This window comes from Arvicola amphibius, chromosome 17, assembly GCF_903992535.2.
Source record: "Arvicola amphibius chromosome 17, mArvAmp1.2, whole genome shotgun sequence".
NCBI classification, from domain to species: Eukaryota; Metazoa; Chordata; class Mammalia; order Rodentia; family Cricetidae; genus Arvicola; species Arvicola amphibius.
Window position 1 is genome coordinate 14,404,398 of NC_052063.2, and position 19,258 is coordinate 14,423,655.

At 44.2% G+C, this 19,258-nt stretch overlaps 1 long non-coding RNA gene across 2 annotated transcripts; it reads right to left on the bottom strand.

Moving 5' to 3' along the window:
- Positions 1-2,253: 2,253 nt before the first annotated feature.
- LOC119803738 lies at positions 2,254-8,558 on the bottom strand. 2 transcript variants are annotated; one of them, XR_005283702.1, is made up of 4 exons: positions 8,397-8,558; positions 7,341-7,887; positions 4,619-4,750; positions 2,254-2,913 (listed from the first exon to the last, which is right to left on the bottom strand). It is a non-coding gene; the product is annotated as an uncharacterized LOC119803738 (long non-coding RNA). The 2 variants fall into 2 exon arrangements; XR_005283701.1 differs by lacking the exon at positions 8,397-8,558 and having other exon boundaries at positions 7,341-8,076.
- Positions 8,559-19,258: the final 10,700 nt, after the last annotated feature.

Below are 19,258 nucleotides of genomic sequence, written 5' to 3' on the forward strand. Positions count from 1 at the left end.
TTGGCACAGTGACTCTTTTAATTGATGGGGAAACTTTTTGTTGCTTTCTTGATTTTCTTTTCCTGTGAATGTGACTCATGGAAGCACACATTTAGGTGAGATGATTCCACCAGAAATTAGCTGGCTGCAATCACCATCATTTTGTTATTGGGTACTTACGATGTACCCAGACATAGTGAACATGATTTTTGGACATTAGCTCTCAGGGCCTAGAACTTCCTTCTAGAAGGTCAATCAATCAAACTATATTGTATGTGTGGCCAGTCCCACTACTTTGTCATACTCTCCCAAGTTCAGGGCTGGTATCTAATTCACTGGGTATCTCCGTGCCCTACATATATGAGACACTCAGTAAATGTCTGTTACATACATAGACACCATATGACATAAACCAAATCATACTATTTCCAGGGTTCTTATCAGTGACTGGGGCCTTAGCCTGGTGTTTCCAGTGTTTGACCTCTCAATCAAAGAATTGAAATAAGGGCTAATGTGGATTTTCAAAAACAGCAAGGAAAAAAATTATTCATAAAACAAGGCAAGTCAGACACAGTATCAAGAGTATCCATATAAGAGAGAGCACTCAAGGGTCCTAATTATGGTTTGGGCCTTTCTTTCTTTTTTTTAGGTTTATTTATTTATTGTGTATACAGTATTCTGCCTGCATGTATGCCTTCAGGCTAACAGGGCACCAGATCTCATTACAGATGGTTGTAAGCCACCGTGTGGTTGCTGGAAATTGAACTCAGGACCTTGAGTCGAGCTGGTGGTGCTCTTAACCACTGAGCCATCTCTCCAGCCCTGGGCCTTTCTTTTATGGGATTCAACAGAAAGAGAAATGTGCTCACTAGGGGTTTAGTTTGGATGGTCCTCTGTTTTAATTGACAAAATATGTTATACAACCATTTCCTCTAATATACATGTCCTTTCCCATAATGCATCTGACTTCCATCATATACACACCTAATAATGTATAGAGATAAGATGGCAGACAAGGGATTTTGCCTCAAAGTTCACACGGGGACACAGTTTTGCACATGCACCGAAAACCAAATCAGCCTGGATTGGCCCCCTATTCTCGGACACTTGCCCACCCAGAGTATGAATGAATAGAGTCTAAGTTTGGTAGTCCCTAAAGGGAAGAGAAACATTCCAATGTTCAGAGAAAGGTGTGGATGCAGCTTGGTGCAGGTAGTGGTCCTGGCCTGCAAAATGGGTTGCTAGGTGCACTGTGGAGAGAGAGGTGTCAAGATTAAGAATCCTAGGTTGCCATGTGCAGCATCAGAATGGAGCTGGGTGTACTGCCCAAGCCAAGTGGAGTTCCAGATTGCTAAACTATTTTCCTACGCTGTCTCAGAGTAATTTTCAGAAGTGTTGTGGTATCATTACGGACATGTTGTTATTCCAAATAACAAAATCTGAAAGTAAACTAAGTCCCAGTTGCAGAAGAATATAGGCACAACGGAAGTATTCTTTGTGACATTAGCTTCAGACTCAAAATGAAAAATTATACAGAGAAAAATCTGTGACCTTGAAATAGTTTGTGGCAAGGTCATGTGAGAATGTGCTAATATTAAATTGCACGTACAATGTTTATGACTGTGCCATCGGAGGACTATTATTTAGAGAGATAGGGAAGTGTGCCCAAATTCTGACAGTAATAAAAAAGGAATAATTTATAAACAATATTTCCTATTTTGCGCATTTTCTATTATACTTTTTTCTCGATTCTGGAGGTTGAATGCGAGCCTTGTACATTCAAGGCAAGTGCTCTACTCCCCACTCACCAGCCGCCCTTAATTTCCTTTTGTGTTTTTGTGTTTCCGAGACAGGGTCCCTCTGTGCAACAGCCCTGGCTGTCCTGGAACTCACTTTGTAGACCAGGCTGGCCTCGAACTCACTGAGATCTGCCTGCTTCTGCCTCCCAACTCCCTTAATTTTTAAAAAAATTAAGGTAGAGTCTCAAGCAGCTCAGGCTGGCTTTGAGCTTGCTAGTAGCTAGAGCTGACCTTGAACTCATAATCTCCCTGCCTTTACCTACCAAGTGCTGGAATTGAAGATGTAAGGTACTATTATGAGCTCTATATAATTGTATGTTGAATAAAATGTAATTGTAAAAGAAATTTCAGTGCTTGCTAGTGTTTGCTTTGCCGGGGTCCTGGCCTCAGTCAGCTTCAGTTATGACAAGAGAGCCATCCAGACAGTTCTTAGGAACTTAGAGACAGCCATACTGAAACCAACAAACGAAGTGTGTATCCGAAAAGAGTATTAAATTCTTAATTTTACACACATCAGAGACAATTATTTGCAAGCCTTGGGATTAATAACCAATGAACTGGAAGGTTAGAAGAATTCCTAACCCAGTTAGAAATTCGAATCTCACGAGGACTTTCCTGAGATGGACTGAGATGCCTGACCCCACGCCGAGCCTGCACCTGCGTGAGAAAGGAAGGGAGGGGAACCATGGAAGAGCTTTGACCTATTGTATTCCAGATATCTTCAGTGGTTACTTCTCCTGATGACTTTGAGGCAAGCCTTCTTGTCCCTGCTGGAAAACCCAAAGATCAGAAGAATTAATTACAACCAGGAAACAACAGACTTGGAGGTGACAACTTGAACTTCATGAGTCCAAAGTTTGCCGTAGTGGCTCCCAACAACCGAAGCACTTGTTGAGACAGCTGGCGGCAATGTCTCAGGTTATGAAAGAGCACAGGCAAGGTACAGGTACCTCTCGGAGGCTGGCTCCTGTCACAAGCGCCACGGGCCACTTCTCCTTTGACTATATCTCATACCTTAGAGAAGAGAAGGTCCACGATTCCTGATTCACTTTGGGAAGTCGTAATCTTAAGAGTCAGAGTTTATGGCCACTGCCTGAATATTATCTGGCCTTGTGTCATGTGGAAAGCATCTGGCCTGAGGAATACAATAAATAGGCTTGGGTACAAACAGGGCCATTATCTAGCCTAGCTTAAGCATAAACCCTGGACGAGTCATATTTGAAATTCCTTTGCTATCCAGGGTCCTGTGGACAGAGCTGGATACCAGCACACAGTCCCCAAGCTGTAGAATGGATGGCCAATGGCTAAAAACTAGGAGAGAATTCTCCCTGTCATGTTGCCCCTTCTTCCTTTAGACTAAGTCTATGTTTATGTTCTGATTTTCAAATAGTTAGTAGACCCTGGGAATTAGAAGTTATCCTGACCCAAATCAAAATTGAAATGGACTCACATAATTGATTTTGCCAAAACATGCGTCAAAATAATGTTGCTCATTTGCTGTCTGATAAACAATTTTTAGAATAGTTTTGATTTCTAGAAAAATTGTGAAGCTGATAAGATGTTCACAGAGGACACACTCTCCACTGTTATTTTATTTATTTATTTATCTATTTATCTGTCTATCTATCTATCTATCTATCTATCTATCTATCTATCTATCTATCTATTTATTGGGTTTTTCGAGACAGGGTTTCTCTGTAGCTTTGGAGCCTGTCCTGGAACTACCTCTTGTAGACCAGGCTGGCCTCGAACTCACAGGGATCAGCCTGCCTCTGTCTCCCGAGTGCTGGGATTAAAGGCGTGCACCACCACCGCCCGGCTTCCACTGTTATTAATATTATTAATATTTTGCCTGAGGGCATACATTTGCTACTACTTGAGGAAACAAAATGGAATGGACAGCACACCCTTGACACAGACTTCCATGGTTTGTTTTCCTAATGTCCTTCTGGGATCCCATCCAGATTCCTTACTGCACAGACTTGTAAGGCCCCTTCAGGGTTATCTGGGTTGTGACAGTTTTTCAGCCTCCCATATTTATTCTGGGTGACTGGCAGAACACTGGTGAAGTTTGCAGTGAAGTTTTCCTATACTGGCTCCTTTCTTCCGGTTAGACGAGGGTCGTGGGTTTTTGAAAGGAAACTTCAAAGGTGAAGTACCCTTCTCATCACCCCATACCAAGCATTCATGACTGATGTTGATTTAAGATTTATTTTTAAAGAAAATAAATCATGTGGAAAGCCACCCCGAGACAGAAGTGACTCTGCATAGTCTCTAAACCGATTGTACTGGCATAGATCGATTGGCAAGCTGTCCTGAAACAAACACATCAGGAGACCGTGCTTAGTCCAGGTCCAGTTATAAGGTTTATGCAAAGTCACTTACAGAAAACAGAGTTCCAAGCCGGGTGGTGGAAGCACATGCCTTTAATCCCAGCACTTGGGAGGCAGAGGCAGGCGGATCTCTATGAGTTCGAGGCCAGCCTGGTCTTCCAGGACAGGCTCCAAAGCTACTGAGAAACCCTGTCTCGAAAAACAAACAAAACAAACAAACAAACAAACAAACACCCCAAAACCCAGAGTTCCTTAGCAGAAAAGATGGTCTTAAAATATAGAACCTAGCTAGGATGCTGTATATGGAGGGCTTGGGCATGGAGAGCCAGCGCATGCTCAGTTCATTACACAACACCAGCTGTGCAACCCTGCTGTTCAACCTACAGGCCTACAATCCCCGGAAGACAACATTAGCAGCAAACTAGACTTCCACATTCCCTGCCTCCCTTGAATTCATAACATTTCCAAATGGCTGGAGCGCTCCTAAGAGCCCGCACCATTCTTTACCTTGTAGGGAAAGAAAACGCTGGCAGAGTGGCTGGTTCGTTTGTTACATAAGAGCGACGGCTTCGTTTCAGTGATTTAACCCTGATTAAATTTAGCTGTCAGCCTTTAAAGTTCTCAGAGCAGCGTTCCAACCTAGACAAGGAAGAGACATGCTGGCACCCCTTTCCTCCTACCTTGGTGCAAACGCTGTTTTCAAGCAGCTAGCCAGACATCATTCAGAGAGCAGACCTTTGCCAAGCTCCAGGTGCCCGATTTGAATGGCTCTTTCCACCCTTGCAGCCTGGCCTGGCTGCGAAGGTGTTAGAGGCTCCCTGAGTGCCGACTGCGCTTGCATCCTTTAGTTGAAACTGCTTCTTTGCTTTGGGGGCTTTTGTTTGGTAATTTATTTTTGTGTTTAAATTTGGCAAGTGAAGCTCTTTCTATTTTATTTTATTTTTTTTGCTTTTTACCCAAACTCTCCGACTCTTCCTGTCTTGGCGTCTTGCCCCTCCCTCCAGCCCCAGGATTTTAACTGAACAATCAAGGTTATGCAGGAGGACAGGAACAGCTGTTTCCCTTAATGAGGGTCTTTTTCTGCACTTCCTGTTGCTTTCCTGTGGAGCGGAGACAGTTGCCCTGCATCCTTCCCCTAGAGATGGCTGAGCAGGCTTGTGTGTGTGTGTGTGTGTGTGTGTGTGTGTGTGTAGCCAGCGGAGTCCCACAGACCTATACACCCATTCTGATGTGTTCTCTTAATAACTCATCTCATGCGTTCTCTGGGTGTTCACAATCCAGAAAATGAAGTGGGAGGAGCCAAAGATCTAACTCTGAGTCCCTGAAGTGGATTACAGCTATCGCTGGCGGCTTTGGCCGCCACAAAACATCTTGCGGGAGTATAAACTGTTGTTTTGTAATCAGGTCCATCCGTGTGCTCTAGGCATGATTGATTATCGGGGTCCATCTCAGATGTTCTGCGATCACCAACCACTTTGATCCCCTTCTTCCTAGTCAGCATACCCAGCTGTATAAATAATATTAGTCCAAGCACAACTTCCTGAACAAATGGTAAAAAGGGAGAGAAAAAAAGTTGATAATGTCCTATGTTCCCAGAGGCACAGGTGCTTCAGATCAGTGGGGCTAATCTTGTGGAAACAGCCGGCGCTAAGCCTTTTCCCAAGACAGAAAGCTTTTATGCTTACAGGTTCAGATCTGGGAAGAAACTGGAATTTTCTTGGAGCTAAAAATGTTTTCTTTAGAGTTAATAGATTGCTAGTGTTCTGTGCGGGTTTTTTTTTTTTTTGGAGTCATTAAAAAAATAAAAGAAAAGCCATCAAAATAAAAGTATTAAAATCTGAACTATTATGATTAGTGTATTATAGCAACTAACTTCCTGCTTATGAGGTTTTCAAAGATGACTCCCATGAAAACTTGAGACAAATACATAATTATAAAACCATCCTTCTTGCTGGGCGGTGGTGGCGCACGCCTTTAATCCCAGCACTTGGGAGGCAGAGGCAGGCGGATCTCTGCGAGTTCAAGGCCAGTATGGTCTACAGAGTTAGTTTCAGGACAGCCAAGCCTACAAAAAGAAACCCTGTCTTGGAAAAACAAAACAAAACCCCCCAAAACAAACAAACAAAAAGTCTTATGATTAAGTAGAGAACCTCATAGCTGAAGAAGCACAAGGTTGTCAGGATTCCACTCTACATGATGTAGATATTTCTATTCAAACTCTCAAAGGATATTCCTTTGTAAACTTCTAGGCAAACACCAAAAGATCTATTCTAGCCTTTTTTCCAGTTGAGAGGTGATGCTTTAGCTTGTCTGATTCTGGCGATGGGAGTAAAACCTGGTGCTTTAACAGATCCCTAAGCTGCTGGGATTCTGATCTTTGTCATCTAAATAGGGAGCTGAACTAACTCTGTCTGTGCCTCCAATAAATTATCAATAACACTATTATAATAGTCCAGGTAACAAGAAAAGGGAATTCTAGATGGCCCTGGCTATACTACTGTGTTGGCTAGTTATGTTGACACAAACTTATTAACCATTTAGACCCTTGATTTTGTCATCATAGAATGGTTATAACAATAGAACTATATGTATATGAGAAGGCCGGATAAATGATTAGATGTGATCCCCCCCGTGAAACATTGATCATACTGCCTGATTTTATAATGTATGTGAAAAAAACATTAGCTTCTGTTTGCCAAGAAAACATTTTTGTAATTATTTATGTAATTTCCATCTGGTTCTCACCAACTTGGTCAGTTTTATAAAGATGAATTCATCAAGAAAATGGGTAAGGAAGATGGAGAGTCTCTTTAAATTCCATAGGCTGATGTAATGACGATGTCATCAATATTTTATGGAAAATAGTTAGATATATGTGTCCTCTTTGGCTTGCTTCCTGTGACAACCCATGAACGAACAGATACACTGAAAATGTGGTTCTTCCTGAATGGTCTCTAGCCACACTGCCCCCAAAATATTTGACCAGCAAAGAATAGTTTCTGACAAGCCGTAGGAGCCAAGTACAGGTATGTGTGTTCAATAGGGATTGTGTGATATTGGAAAGCGATACTCTGAGTCCAAGTCAGAATATAATGGCTAATCCCACGTGAACTGAGCCCACAGCACCCAAGAACTTTGTGATAGATGAAAAAGTTGGAGGTAAGATAGAGGGGCAGTCATGAGGGCCATGGTGTTGGCCAGGAAAAGGGAAGGCTCGGCTTCTACTCACATCTGAAGTAACTGGCTGCACTTGAGGAGGTTATTTGAGCCTTGGTTCCTGATCTGCAACATCAGGAAAATTCCTGGTCAGGGCTTCTCCCCAAACCAAGTAATATGACTGCCAGAAGGGATGGCATATCATCATAGAACATTCCACAAATGCAAGGGATGATGACAAGGTCCTCAGCTGAAAGGGCGAGGCAACCCTGAAGTAAGCCCATGGAAAGAAATGCCTCCTTGGTAGAATTCTTACCCCTTTGCATTTCTTTGAAATCAGCAATTTCCATTCTTAAAATTTCCTTGACTTCAGATGATGTCACATACTAACTGCTAATTTGCACAAACATCCATTTCCACTTGGAAAGACATCCAAAACCCCAACCATTCTAGACTCATTTTCTCCCTGTGGGTTAAGAAGATCTGTGGCCATCCTGTTTGCTTCTGCCTCCTTCCACTGGAACAGAAACCCAAATAGGCAAGGACGTAACCTGCTTAACTCACCAGCATGCCACACACAGGATATGACATAGGGCCTTTGGCGGGTCCTCGGTAAGTGCCTATTGAATGAAGGAACATGCAGATGTCACTTCACCAACAGGACACCAACTGGTACCCAGAGCAAATATGAAGTAGGGAGGGAGGGAAGATGGAGAAAGAACGGAAGGAGGGAGGGAGGGAGGGAGGAAGGAGGGAAGGAAGAATAGGGGAAGGGAGGGATTGGGAGAGAGATAGGGAGGGAGAGAGAAAGGGAGAGGGAGGGAGAGACAGAGAGAGGGAGGCAGGAGAGAGAGAGAGGGAGGCAGGAGAGAGAGAGAGAGGGAGGGAGAAGAGAGGGAGAAACAAACAGAGCAGAGAGAGCGAGGAGAAAACATTTGGACGCATTAGAAAGAACTTTGGCAAATGTTTCAGAGGTACCCTCTAAGTGCTCCATTTTCTCCTATCACTACTTTCTAAGCTCTAGAGAAAGAAGGCTGGTTACACTGATCGAAGGATCTTTCCTCATTGCAACGCTTAAAATAACCCCCCAAAAACCAGTAAGCGTTATAGGAATACAAGGGATCATGACCTTGAAGCGCTGAGGAGACTGGTAGGATTTCCTCTGCAAATAAACGGAAGACTAAAAGATCTGCAAAGCGCGGGCTTCTGATGGAGGGCTGAGTTTGAAAGCAACCCCACACCGTGACTTTTCAAAACGCAGGCTGGTCTAACTCCAGTGGCCGTTCCTCGTCATCGCCTGTCCTGTAATTACTGTGGGACTTGGTCATTACCTAAGACTGAATGAAACCTGCCCCCAGATGAGCTCCACTGGCCTTGCCACAGAATCTCTAAGGGCACGTGATTGGCAGAACTAGGGAACCTGGAAGCTGTGATCAAGTCAACTCCAGGAAATTTGGCTCCATGGTTTTTTTTTTTTCAGCCCCAGGCTTGTGCCACTGTTATTCTGTTAGGGAGACTGCAAAGTCAATGTTTGAGAGATGAATGGCGTGGAAACAGTTGACCTTGGTGGCTTGGTAAATATTTGACCTGATGACTCCACCTCCCGCCCCCAGAGTTTAACCTTTAGCCTTGCATGTTGGAGCCTGAAGCATGTGAGGGGCAGTTCTGGTCAGAATCCTAGGACGTGAGCAGCAAGCAGAAGCTGGCACAGGCTATGCTAAGCAAACAAACAAGCGGACTGGAAGAATCTAGAATAGCTCGCGGTAAAGCAGGAGAAGTGAAAGAGTCTGGTTTCTCAAAACGACAACAGCAGCAAAAAAGAAAAAAAAAATCTAAGAAAAGCTAGGAATTCAGCTTTGGGGAATCACAGTTTCCCGTGCCCTGAGACTAGAGTGAATTACTGGAGCCATTCTGCTTCCGTGTCACTTCTGGGGACACTGGGATTCCAGGTCAAGAGAGATTGATTGGCCTCGCTTCAGCCGGGTGCCCACCTTCACTTTGTTCAGGATGGGGGAAGATTACTGTCATCTTTTCCTTAAAGGAAATGTGGGTCCCTTGTAGAAAGTCAAACCTCTCTACACGTATCCTGTTGTGAGACAGCAGCTTCCTTAGTGGGAGGAGATGTACCAGTGTGCTAGGGAGGTATGCAGAAGTCGCCCTCACTGTGGTCAGCTCCGCGCCGCCAGCTCAGCTTCTCTATCTTTCAAACTCTGAATCAATATGCTGGACATCTCCACACTAGGCTGGCATAGGCTCCCTCTCTCCAGAAGCAAGCAGGGGTGCGTATACACCCTAAGATGTCAGGGAAGGGTGATGGCTAAAAGGAGCGACATTGGCTGCCAGCCTGGTAGATACCCTGACTCTTTGTCTGCTTGCTTATTTGATTTTACATCCCAACCGAAGTTTCCCCTCCTGTCCCTCTTCCCAGTTCCTCCTCATTCACCTTCCCCCACCCCCTGCCCCATCTATTCCTCTACAGCTTCCCTTCAGATATGGGCAGGCCTCCATGGATAGGAACCAGTCCTGGCATATCAAGCTGCAGTGAGACTGGGCACCTCCTCTTCTGTTAAGGCTGCATGAGACACCCCGACAGGAGGAAAGGGTTCCAAAAGCAGGCGACAAAGTGAGAGACAGCCTGCTGTCACTGTTAGGAGTCCCATAAGAGGACCAAGCTACAAAACTGTCACATATATGCAGAGGGCCTCTGTTAGATCCACACAGGTTCCCTGGCTGTCATTTAGTCTCTGAGTCCCTAGAAGCTCAGGTTAATTGGTTCTGTGGGTTTTCTAGTGGTGTCTTTGACCCCACTGGGTCCTACAATCTTTCCTCCCCATCTTCCATAAGGTTTCCCAGCCTCTGCCTAAATACCATAACTTTTGTTGTTGTTGTTGTTGTTGTTGTTGTTTTGTTTTTGAGACAGGTTTCTCTGTAGCTTTGGAACTGGCCCTGGAACTCGCTCTGTAAACCAGGCTGGCCTTACAGAGATCAGCCTGTCTCTGCCTCCTGAGTGCTGGAATTAAAGGCATGTGTCACCACCTCCCAGCTATAAATAACTTTCTGAGCAGATAAACTCTTTGTGGTTTTCCCCTAAGTGGTAGAGTTTCGATTTAACTTGAGGGAGTCTGATGTCCATGGCTACTGAAGCACCTTGGATGCGGCTTGTGCTGTTGTGACATTGGGGAAAGACACACACACACAATGTCAGCAATGTTTTCTCGTTCCATGATATCATATGATTCACAGATTGGACAAACAGATCACGACAGGGTGCTGAAGCAGCAGAGGAGAGCTGCCGGATCCGTCTCTCCCAAGGAGGCAGCTGCCCAACTCTGAGATTCAGGATTGGCTGAGTCCCTCAGTTTTGCTCCAGGTGACCTCTTAGGGGATACATGGTCAGGCCATAATGCACCCAAGATCACATCCAAGTGTGTCCCGGATGGAACAAAACAACCCTATTGGGAAAGAAATATTTTCAACTGAATATTATACTTGCCTAAAATGGTGGCTTAGGCCTGTGACCGTAACACTGAGAAGTCTGAGGAGGATCAGAAAGCCATCCTGGACTATGTAGTAGGTTCCAGACTAGCCTAGGATACATATGGAAGACCCATTTAAAGAAAACAGAACAGATCCAGTGAGACAGCACAATAAGCAAAGGCACTGGCCACCGGGTGATGATCTGATTGATCCCTGGGACCCACATGGTAGAGAGAAGCCACTCTTACAAGTTGATCTTTGACCTCTACAAGCATGCCATGGTGCTCTCTGATGTATGCGTGCATGTATGTGTGTGTGTGTGTGTGTGTGTGTGTGTGTGTGTGTGTTTGCGCACACATGGGGAGAGTTTAAAACAAAATGAAATGTTGTTGAAGCATGTTATAGCTTGAGAAACAGCTAAGTCTGCTGTTCCTTTAGTTAATATATGGGTACATTTCTCCCTTAATCCTGTTGGTTATAATCCTAACACTTCTGGTTTTTTTTTAAACTTTTTCCTATGTAGTGTATAAAGAGATAATAATTGACTTTGACTTTTTTTTTTTAGAGCAGCTCATTATGTTCCCTTAGATTTCTAATTTCTTCTTTTAGCTCCATTGCCTACTCTAGCATGTGATTTCCCCTTATGTCCCTATCACTACGGCTATGAGGTACCAAAGCAGGACAAGACTGACATTCCCTGGACATCCACCACATGCCAGGCGCTATACCGAGTGCCTTTGCTTATATTATTTCGTTCACACGTGTAGGACTCTCCATGGATGTATGACTCATCCACGACCCAGAGAGGTTTGTGAAAAGTACCTAGGGTCATGGAGCTAGTAATTGATGAGTTCATATTGGACCCCACACCTACCAGGTTTCAAAACATTATCTGTTCATTATGTCAGGTATAATGGCTAGATATTAGTTCATTAAGAACTACTAAGCACCAGGCGCACACATGCAGAGAGCCTGGGGAGGCTGAAAATGAGAGAGTTATGGAAGCCAAAAAATGGCTTTGTTTCATGGTTCCCTATTCTCCTAAAGGGTATCTGGAGGGTAACAGACTGATGGCTGCTGAACTTAGTAATGAGGTCGGGGTCAGAAGGAAGAACTACTAAGATGGGACTCTAGGTTTGGGAGTCTGGTGACAGCTTAGAGACTAGCCAAAATGAAGCATTCTCTAACAATTGTAGGGGGGCTTTTTCCCCACCCACCAGCTCCCAAATAACCAACATGGAGAGTCAGTATTAATTTTAAATGCTCAGCCAGTAGCTCAGGTTTATTACTAACCTGCTCTTACAACTGAAATTAACTCATTTATATTAATCTACATATCTACATTCTGCCACAGTGTGTTACCTCTCTTTCATCTTGTACCTCCTGCCTCCTCTCCATGTCTCACTGGCGACTCCTCTGACTCTGCTCTTCTGCTTCCCAGCGTCCTTAGTCTGGTTCTCCCACCTAACCTTATCCTGTCCAGCTATTGGCCAGTCAGCTTCTTTATTAAACCAATCACAGCATAATTTACACAGGGTACAGATGGATTATTCCACAGCATCCGGTGATGTTGATTTATTCTTTCCCTCAGTGAGCCATTTCTACATGTCTACCAGTGTCTGGGCATAAAACAAGGTATCATTTTATGACTGCTTAGTACTTCCTTCAAAGACTTTCATACTATTGAAGAAGACAGATTCAGAAGCTCTTAGAACAAGTGAAAATATATTGTGTACTGCACTAAATGCCTTCTATAATCAGCCTATTGTGGGCACATACTGATGGATAGATAAATCAGTACTCACCTCACCTTGATTTCCTCTGTGAAGTCTGGTGAGATAGTTAAACACAGGCACCCTCAGTACTGCTTTCTCAACAAGTGGCTTTTTTTGCTTTTGTATTTTCCAGACAGGGTTTCTCTGTGTAGCCCTGGCCATTTTAGAACTCACTCTGTAGACCAGGCTGGTTTTGAACTCAGAGATCCACCTGCCTCTGCCTCTATCCTGAGACTGTACAGCAACACCATCAGTAAATTTCTGGTGTTAAACAATGGAAAAATAGGAAAGATCCCCTTGGTGAGGTATTATTATTACTGACGTAAGATGGAAAGTAAGTTAGGTTAGTAGAACAAGCCAGGCAAATCTGGTAAAACACTGAATGCATCAGCTGGAGAGATGGAGCACTCAGGGCCGATGCCAGAAAAATATAGGGCAGAGTCAGAAAAAATAGGCACAGCTGGTCTTAGTGATCACTGGACACGGATGTGAGATGTAAGATGCAGAATTTTTCAGAGAAACAAAATAAGACATCTCCCTTGACTTCCTTTCTGTTCACTTAGACTGTGTATTCTGACTTAGCATTGGTTTGGACAGAATTTTCTTTATAAAAGGGTTTTTAATTAATATTTTTTCTTTTAGAATTTCATACATGAGTAATCTATTTACATCGCCCCCTTCAACTTCTCCCTTCCACTCAGTCTTAAATTCATGATACTTTTTAATTATTGTTTTATATATATTATATCTATGTGGGTATGTTTGTATCCTGTTGTGTCCATTTAGTGTTGCTTGTATGTACACATGTTTAGGATAACCACGTGGGATTAGATAACCTGTCTAAGGGCACATGCCTAGATAAAACTGATTCTCCATATTCCGGCAGCCATGAATTTGCCTATAGCTCCTCATCTAGAGGTGGGACTTTATGAGATTTTCTCCCCCATCCACATTGGCAAGCCAGCTTGTGTTGTCATTGTGCGGATCCTGTTTAGGCGACCATATCATTACGATGTCATGAATGTAACTTCCTGGTCATATAGAGCAAGACATCTTCTCGCAGCAGACCTTCTGGTCCTCTGACACCATCTTTTCTCTCCCTCTGCCTTGAGCGTTGGGTGTAGGAGCTGTGTCGTAGATGCATCCTTTGGGCTTGGGACAACACATGGTCAGTTGTTCGCTTCATTTCTACCCGTTGTGACTTTCTGTAATGATCTCTGTTCTGCTGCAAAACAAAGCTTCTTTGATGCGGGGTAAGAGCTTCACCTTGCTGTGGATATAAGGGTAAGTGTTTAGGATGCACTTAGAAGCTATATGGGTCTAGGAAAGTGGTGGTAGTAGGCTCCTCCCTTTTAGGGCACGTGACCTTACCAGTAGTTGGGTGGGTTTACAGTACTAAGCACGAGTTCCCTCCTATTCAGTAGACCTTAAACCCAATTAGCGAGCTGTTGGCTACAGCTGTTGGCTTGGTAGAATTAATATTGTAAAAATAGCCATCCTATCAAAAAAATCAATTTGCAGATTCAATGCAATTCCAGTGAAAATCCTCGTTATATTCTATACAGAAATAGAAAGAAAAGAATCCTAAAATTCACATGAAACCACAAAACACCCCAGATTGCCAAAGTAATCTAGCAAAAGGAACAACACAGGAGGGATTACCATAACAGATTCCAAACTATATTACAGAACCATAATAATAAAAACAGCACGGAAGGCAAATTCTTATTTGCTAAGAAGGTCTTTGTTCATCACCATCCTCCGAGCCTTGTAACACATACATCATTTCCTCCTAAAATATTATCTAGGAAACTTGGCAGGGTCACCAAATTACCCTTTCTGTCTTCTCTCCAAAGGCCCAAGGATATGTGTTCAAGTAGGTTCTTGGAAACAGTCCTGGAGAGTGTGCAACATTCCAACGCCAACAAGCACACTCTAAGAATGACGGTGTGTCACAGCGATGCTTACTAAGTCCATATTCTTATTTATACATGCTCATCTACGCGGCCACAGCCCACACAGTTCACACAGCCTTGCCACATCTCTATGGAGTGCTCTGCACTCTCAAGTTAGCTTAGGAAAGGTGTCTTGAGCACCTGGAGTCATGCGGAAAGAATTCCGCAGTGCTGGGGCAGGCAGCAATGTTCCCTCCACAGACGCTCACATGGCACGGGCAGGCAGCAGCCTCTGTGAGTCAGAACCCACTGCCTCCTTGTCCTTTGTACTTTGTCTTTTGAGCCAATAAAATACAGTGACACCCAGACCTATAGTATCTTATCTGCAGAAAAACAAGCCACTAGCAAAGCTATGCACTGAACTCTGAGCCAGCCTCTACAAGAGCTTCCTAGAACCCTGGATTTGAGGGACTCATTTTTTGAGAAAAAAAAAATCAAGTTGACAATCTTCTTGGAGTTTTATCTATCTTGGAAATTGGGTAGCTAAAAAAAACAAAACAAAACAAAAAAACAAAAAAAAAACATTTTAAATAAGAATTTGAGTGGCACTTAGAATCAGCATATAGTTTCTTGAGTGATTTATTTTCATTTTAAAAATTATTTTTGAGGCAGGAATTTTTACCCGACACTGACTTAAACTCTCTCTGTGACTGACAATGATCTTGAACTTGCTATCTCCTGCCTCTGCATCCTAAGTGCTGGGACTTCGGATAGTTGATGCCACGCTGGGTTTGTGTAGTGTTGGGAATCAAATCCAGAGCTTTGTGCACGGTAGGCAAGCACTCTACCAACTGAACTACATCTCCAAGCCCTTAAGGGATATTCCAAAAGATAAAACAAGGTTTTAGAATAGGCTAGTAGCTTCTGGAGCCTAGTATTCTCTGTGCATGCTCCCATGCTTGTAGGCTAGCCAAGAAACCATGTTCTGTGGGACATTTTCATGGGTCATAGCAGGGAAAGAACCGAAGCATCTCACCACAGCTGATGCCCTCAGATAACTTTTTCTCAATAATTTGATTTAGATTTTTGTATTTGCGGCAGCTTGGTCAGCCAGGATTCATTCCGAATACCTTTCCTCCAACTTCTTTGCCGCAGAGCACACTAGACAGAAATGCTCAAAGTCAATTCATGCGGCTACCCCTGTTTTATGCTATTTCAATTTAAGGAAACAACAATTAGGATATTTTCAATGATGAGAAGAACTCCATTAAGCCATCACAAATGTCAAAAGTTCCTGGATCTGTTAGCACTTATGTAATTGTTCTGGAAACCCCACGCGCCAGAATAGACCTACAACGCCAGGCATGACTCACTGAATATTTCTATGCACACACTTGCTCTAAAGCACCCTCCAGCTGGGATTCAATTCTTCTAAGAACAAAAATCAAAGACAAAATATGGCACACCAAATGGAAAAGTTTTCCCTGTTAATTCATTTCTCTTTTCTTCTCTCTTCCTTTCTTTCCTTCTTGAAGAAAGAAAGAGAGAAGGAAAGAGAAAGGAAGGAAGAAGGAAGGAAGAAAGGAAGGAAGGAAGGAAGGAAGGAGGGAAGGAAGGAACATAAGAACATGTTGGTTCTCAAATTTACAAATGGTCTTTATTTTTTATTTCGTCCTGTGACTTTATACCCAAGGGTTTCGTTTTTGTTTTCTTTTTGTTTTTAGTTGTGGCTAGTAGCCATGATTGGTGCCCTGATCTTCAGCTCAAGGCTAAAGACCATGACGCCTGAGATGAAGGGCTGAGCATCGTCTACACAGCTGGACCTCAGTCATGACGCCTCATCGGGAGCCTACCCTCTATTCGCTTTTGTGAAGCCGAATGTTGGGGTGGGGGATGGAGAAAAGCTTGTGGCTGGCGCCCTGATAGCCTGTATTCCCCAGGGGGTCTGCCACCTGCAACTCCTAGTGTTTAAGACAGTGTGCGTGCGTTTTGCTAGTCAGACACAGAATCCTGTCCACTCTGAGCCAAACCCGACTCAGCAAAGGCAGTCCCAACAGGCAGCTGAAACAGGTTTACGGTGGGAATCGATGCCTGGGCAGTAATAGGGGCTCAGCCATTCGGTTGCCGTCAAGTCCTTGCCACGGGACCTTATCAGTCTGTTCTCCACCTGCAGGTGAGCAGCAACAACCAGATGACTGGGGCCTGGGAGACAAGAACAGGGTTGCAGGAGGGATTCCTGGTCTAAGAAGGACTGATTAAGGGTTGTGATGGGAGTGGCGGGCTGCTTCCCCGACACCCGGCTAGCTTTACCCAAAAGAATTACACGGAAACTGTATTTATTTAAACACTGCTTGGCCCATTCGTTTTAGCCTCTTTATTGGCTAACTCTCACATCTTCCTTTAACCCATATTTAATAATCTGTGCAGCACCACGAGGTGGTGGCTTACCAGGAGGGATCTTAACCTGCGTCCGACTCAGAGAGGAGAGGCATGGAGACTGCCTGAAGCGTCTGCCTGACTCTGCTTTCTTTCTCCCACAATTCTGTTCTGTCTACTCCGCCTACCTATGTTCTGACCTATCAGGCCAAGCAGTTTTTTTTTTTATTAATTAAACAATGAAACAACAGATATACAGATGACCCTCCTCCATCAATTAAGATAGAGTCCCCTTCTTAGAGAAACGTTTTACAGGCAGAATATAGGGGAAGAAGCGAGGCAAAAATGTAACCATAGAATGGAACATGAGCTGGGAAGAGAGCTCACTGGTCAGCTCCTGGCCTTGCGAGCATGAAGTCTTAAATTCAATGCCCAGAACCAGCTGGGGTAGCAGCGCATACTTACAATCTCTCCACTGGGGAGCAGGAAGCAATAGTCTAGTTGGTGACCTCATGGCCAATGAACCGCTGTCTCCAAGGAGTTGACTGGCGCTCCCGAAGACGAACCTCTGCCATTATTTGGCCGTCACACACATATGCAACCACCCCAAATGTCCACTCAGATGTACTAATAGAAGAAGGACACCAGGAAAGCCTGCGATGGGGACTAGAAAGGGTCTTGCTGCTGGCAATGGAGAAGGAGCTGTTGACAGTACCTGGAGCAGCCCATGCTGAACAAAACAGCCTGATCACACTTCCCTGGGGTTGAGAACAGGCAGGCTACCACCTGGCAGAGGACTGAGCTGCAGGCAGGTCTCCTCAGCCCCAGTCAGAGATTGGTCCTGATCTTTGGAATTCAGAAGGTTCCAGAAATCCTATCACATGTAAATTCAGACTCTCAGCCCTGTCTTATTTTTCTTTTTTAATGCTGGTTTTCTTGCCTGAAATTCTGCAGCTCAGATTTTGAGAGCCGCTTATCCTCCGGGATGGAATTGCCTGGAAAGCCTCTTCAGGTTCCACGGTTCTGAAATGCTTTATATGGGACACTTGCTACACCTCGTCTTGACTGGTTTTGTGTCTTTCTCTTGCTTCTTGCCCAAGTGCCCTCAGCATTTGCACAGACCAGGGCAACACCAGCACAGACGGATTCGAGGCTGGTGAATGGGCAGAGTGATAAAGACGTGAGTGAGTTAATTGATTAAACACATGCTTATCAGATAAAATGATCGTTATTAAAGTTCTGCTTGTTACATGAAAATCTGTAGTCCGCCAATAGCCATCAGTAGCACTTACTAACAAGATATAGCATATACCACTGACATCCTGAACCTCGTGTGTGGTTCTTTGTATAGATTTTACCTCACAGCAGCCCAAGATGAATGTGCGGCTCAAACATCCATTTTGCAGATGAGAAAATACAGGTATTGTACCATGATCTTGAAGAATTTGTTCTGATTTGGTACCTATATCTTCTACAAAATGAGAGGAGCCTTTTTAAAAAATTATGATTAAATCTCTTCATTTATTTTACATACCAACCACCGTTTCCTCTCCTTCCTCTTTTCCCGTTCCCTCTCCCCGACTCCCATCGACTTCCACCTCATCCCTGCCTCCACTCCTCCTCCAGAGGCAGGCCTCCCAGGGAAGTCAAGAAAGCATGGCTTATCAAGTTGAGGCAGGACCAAGCTCCTCCCTCTGCATCAAGACTGGGCCTCAAGGCATCCTAACCTGGGGGATAGGTTGAGAGGAGCCCTTCTTACTTGGACACTTCACTTTTCACATGGGACATGTCTGCTGCCCGTCGTGGGGAGAGAGGGGTTACAAGACCTATGTGTCCCCCCCCCCCCCCCCCCCCCGTCTTGAATTAATAAGGACAGCATGACCTCTGTGGTCCCACACATTTACTTTCCCTTGTTGCTCCAGAAGGCACTAGAGCAGTGTTTCTCAACCTGTGGGCCGCGACCCTTTGTGTGTGGGGAGGGGGGAGGGGGGTTGTTGAACAACCTTTTCACAGGGGTCGCATATAAAAATATCCTGCGTATCAGACATTTATATGATGATTCATAACAGTAACAAAATTACACTTTTGAAGTAGCAACAAAAATAATTTTATGGTTGGGGGTCAGCACAAGATGAAGAGCTAACTGTATTAAAGGGTCACAGCATTAGGAAGGTTGAGAACCACTGGATTGAAGGCTCTAATTCTCCTTTATGTCATTTACTCTGGTGGCCTTAGGATGTGGAACATAGTAGAAATGGAATGAAATGACGAGAGAGAGAGACAGAGAGAGAGAGACAGAGACAGAGACAAAGACAGAGAGAGACAGACAGAGACAGAGACAGAGGGGCCATATCTCTAGCATTGCCAACAGACGGATTTGATATTCACCCACTCGTCACCCTTGTCTCAGGGCCACATGAGTATGTTACTTAATCTTCTTTTGTCCTCACTCCTCCAAAAGAGCACAT